The 4,106-nt window shown below is 25.5% G+C and overlaps 1 long non-coding RNA gene across 1 annotated transcript; it reads right to left on the reverse strand.

The window, feature by feature from the left end:
* Positions 1-2,360: 2,360 nt before the first annotated feature.
* Positions 2,361-3,798, reverse strand: LOC131655459 (uncharacterized). Its single transcript, XR_009299774.1, has 2 exons — positions 3,682-3,798; positions 2,361-2,673 (listed from the first exon to the last, which is right to left on the reverse strand). It is a non-coding gene; the product is annotated as an uncharacterized LOC131655459 (long non-coding RNA).
* Between the last annotated feature and the right edge of the window lie 308 nt (positions 3,799-4,106).

Below are 4,106 nucleotides of genomic sequence, written 5' to 3' on the forward strand. Positions count from 1 at the left end.
AACTCAATTACCAACTGTCAATGAATTCTTGAGGCTACAGACTAAATTTAGTCCCTTAAGGAATTTAACCAAAGTTTTTTTTAACCAATAAAATTTGATTACAAAATTGTTAAATAGTTTTGGATTTATCATAGCATACAAATGACTCAAAATCATATCGCTTCTCTCCAATTGTCATCAGTAAAAAAATTGATAGATAAAATTGAAAAGCACTAATATTAATTGAAAATGAAAAGAGAGGTGCAAAATAAAAAACAGAAATAATTAAGGTGGGGTGGTAGTCTGACTAAATTGATTGATAATATTTCCTCAATCTTGTTGGTTGTCAGTGCTTGGGCCTTAATAACTTCATCTTTTCGATCCAACCTTGACCTTACTTCCTCATTTTATTTCTTGAGTTCATCCAGTTGTCTCATAATTTCAGAGGGGATAATAGATTGCACAGAAGGAGACGTTTCAATCTCATGATTAGAAGATAATCTTAGTCCCTCAAGAATAAGAGTTGGAACAAGTGCACGTAGCTTCAGAATTTTAGTTCTAGCTTCGAATTCATCAACAACTTTCTTGACTTCCAGAATAGGAATCATAGCACAAGAGAATCAGGCTGATAAATTCTTGAGCACCACACCATAAAATAATTTTGGATTGACTAAATTTGATTAATGCATGTTCCTTGACTTCGGTGTTTACTTAGCTTATTCGTTAACTTCGCCTGATCTTCAACCATCACGCTTAATGCGGTAAATAGAAATTAATATAATTCACATGATGTTGATTAGGATTGTCTAATCGAGATTATAATCAAATAGGAATTAAATCGGCTTAGGGAATTAGTGATATAATAACCGATGATAAGTCTGAAATTACTGAGTTAGTAGATTAATCTGTTAATCATAATTGTAATCATTTTTTTTTATTTTAAATTGTTCAAAAACCTAAACCCTATTTTTTGTTTTTTTATTTGGTTAAATTACCTTAAAGTGTCGCTTTCTTATACTACACTTTATAACAGCAAACTAAATTCTAACTCAAATCTCGTCAAAATCCCTTTAATAGCCCACATATTCTCCATTATGAGATCTACCAAGATTAAAGGATCGTCGTTATACAAAGATGAGTAATCTTCAAATTAAAAGAGTCAACTTTAAACCTTGAGAAAAAACCTAAGCTATGTGGCCCTTCTAAACCTTTCCACCACTAAAAAAGAACAATCATTCCATTAAGTAAGCCACACTGGTGGAAACAAAAGTGATAATCATTGCATTAAATAACCCACACTAATAGAAACAAAAGTGGCCCATTAATAAGAGATAGAAAGCTCAAAAACTTTTAGAGTGTGTTTGGATAAGGTAATTAGAAATTTTAAAGGAATTTAAAATTTAAAGCAATTCAAATGATTCAATTGAAATCCATTCATTTTAAATTATTTTATTTGGGTAGAGTATTAAGGTAATTGATTGTTAGATTTTTGAGGTCATTTTTTATAAAATATGAAGGAGCAAATTGTAATTTTAAAAATTTGAAGGACCAAATGTAAATTTTAAAAATTATTAAGGACCAATTTGCAATTTTTTAAAACAAATAGGGTCAATTTTATAATTTTGGAAAATATGAGGACCAATTTACAAAATTTGAAAAAATAACAGTAACAAATACATTTTATGGAGTATGAAGGAATTTCAAATTCTTTAGTTTTTGGTGTCATTTCAAAGTGATTAAATTTAACTTAGATAAAATACTCCATAAATTTTCATCATTTTAACAATTCTTCATTTTTGTATCCAAACAATAAATTTTGTACAAATCATTTTAAATTCCCTCAAAACATTACATTACCTTATTAAAATGTTTCATCCAAACACACTACACTATTTTAATGTCATATAATTGTATATCTAATATTTGAAATAGTTTCTAGTAAATTTCCAACATTAACATCCGAAACGAATCAAAATAAAATTGCAAATTTATCCATAAATTAAAACCTGCTTACAAAATTAACATGACTAAATATAGTATTGGCAACCAAGAAAGTTGATCATAATAGCTAATATTATTTAATTTATTCCTACACTTCTCAAAGAAATATAAAATAAATATTAAATTTCATGTTTCTTATTATGTTTCATATTCATCTTAATATAATTAAAAACTATTATTATTTTGAAGTTGTTTAAACTCTTACTATCACACTTTTCATTTTTATTCCACTTTATTTAAATAATAACAAAAATTACAAATTGCATATAAAAGGTCAATCCCACTACAGTTAAGTTGTATTATTGACCAAATAAAAAATCAGTCCCCACTTTGCCCGGGACAATTTCAGGTCAATTTTCATTTATTAATATATATATATATATATATATATATATATATATATATATATATATATATATATATATATATATATATATATATATATATATATATATATATATATATATATATATAATTTTATTTTTTAAAATTAGCTCCAAATTTTAAAACCCTACACTAAAGATATATTTGTTTTTGCCCAGAATCGGTGCTGTGCTCATTTGGTAATCATTGGACGGGACGAGCAATAGCATGTGATATCTATGCATTTACCTTCTAGAAAACCTTCTTCAATGCAAAATGATATGCATTCATCTTCAATGCATGCAGCTCCTTCTGTTTCCACCATCATCTCTGCACTCATCATTCATCGAGAACATATTATTATTAACACAAAAATATTTTAAAAATAAGACTAAAGATCGAACCAATAAAACAAAGAAACATGAAACTACGATGGTCAAACTGTTCATTTAAATAAATTAGTATAGTATGAAGTTAAATTTTATGGACAATAATTTCAAAAAAAAAAGAAACAAAAAATTACGATGAATGAAACGAGTTGAATAACGAATGTCAAGTTAAGGTTGAACGATGACAATTAAAATTGAGTTTGAGGACGTGACTATAGTTAAAATGAATAACGTGATGATAATTGAGTTTGGGTGAAAGAAATAAAACCATAAGAGAGTGATATGAATAAGAGATTTGTGTGATTTTATAAAAGTAAGGATTTTTCAATGAGAAATATTAAAATTGGGCCAATGATAAGTATTCTTTAAATTTTTCAAACTACTTTTTTTACAATTTTTTTGTTGTCATATCATTTGTTTCAAATTTTTTATTTAAAATTATTAAAATTAATCAATGATAAATATTTCTTTAAATTCAACACTATTACAAAATTGACTTTAATTTTTTGTTTCAAACAATTTTGAATGGTTTAATTTTTTTATTTATTCTTTTTTTTTAATAGGCAATTGATTAATAAAGCTCGCACTAGGGGTGCAACCCTAGTTTATTCTAATTGATTTAATAGGCAATTGATTTATTCTAATTTTGATCTACAAGCATTTTTTTAATGACTAGACTAAATTTAGTATCGATTCTAAATTCAACCGGTTGAAACAGAGATTTCTAAAACGGTACTTTTTCCTCCATTTATAACAAAAACTCATATTTTTTAAGATTTTATTGTCTAAAAAAAACATTTCATTTTATCTTCTTTAATATATTTATCTTTAATATTGATAAGTATATTTATGGTGAAAGAATAATAAAATAAAAACATAAATTTAAAAATTAAAATTACATTGAAACATTAAAATAAAGCTTATTTTAAAAAGGACGAGTAAGACTTACGGGAGGGAAGGATAATTAGAAAAATGAACAACAAACCAAAGTATGTTTTGTTCATGACTACCACACCCTTACTAAAATATTTGGTTATCTATTTATAGAGGTGGAGGGTGTAAACACTTAATTCTATTTTTAAGTTAAAAATATGGCTTTTAACTTCATTTCATAGTTATTGTTCCTTGGGTTATAAAATTAGGCACTGTTAATAATTTAAAAATTAGATAGGAAGTCAATTATTAAATAAAAAATTATATAAAATTATGGTACACCAAATAATACAATTGAATTGTGTAATTAGTTTCAACTTGAACAAAACAAACTAAAGAACTATAATATAATAAAATCAAATAATTCAAAGCAAAATTAGATATTGTGGACCATATGGTCTAAATTTAAACAAAATAAAATATTAAAAATAAATTTCAAAC

The sequence above is a fragment of the Vicia villosa genome, linkage group LG3, assembly GCF_029867415.1.
Source record: "Vicia villosa cultivar HV-30 ecotype Madison, WI linkage group LG3, Vvil1.0, whole genome shotgun sequence".
Lineage (NCBI taxonomy): Eukaryota > Viridiplantae > Streptophyta > Magnoliopsida > Fabales > Fabaceae > Vicia > Vicia villosa.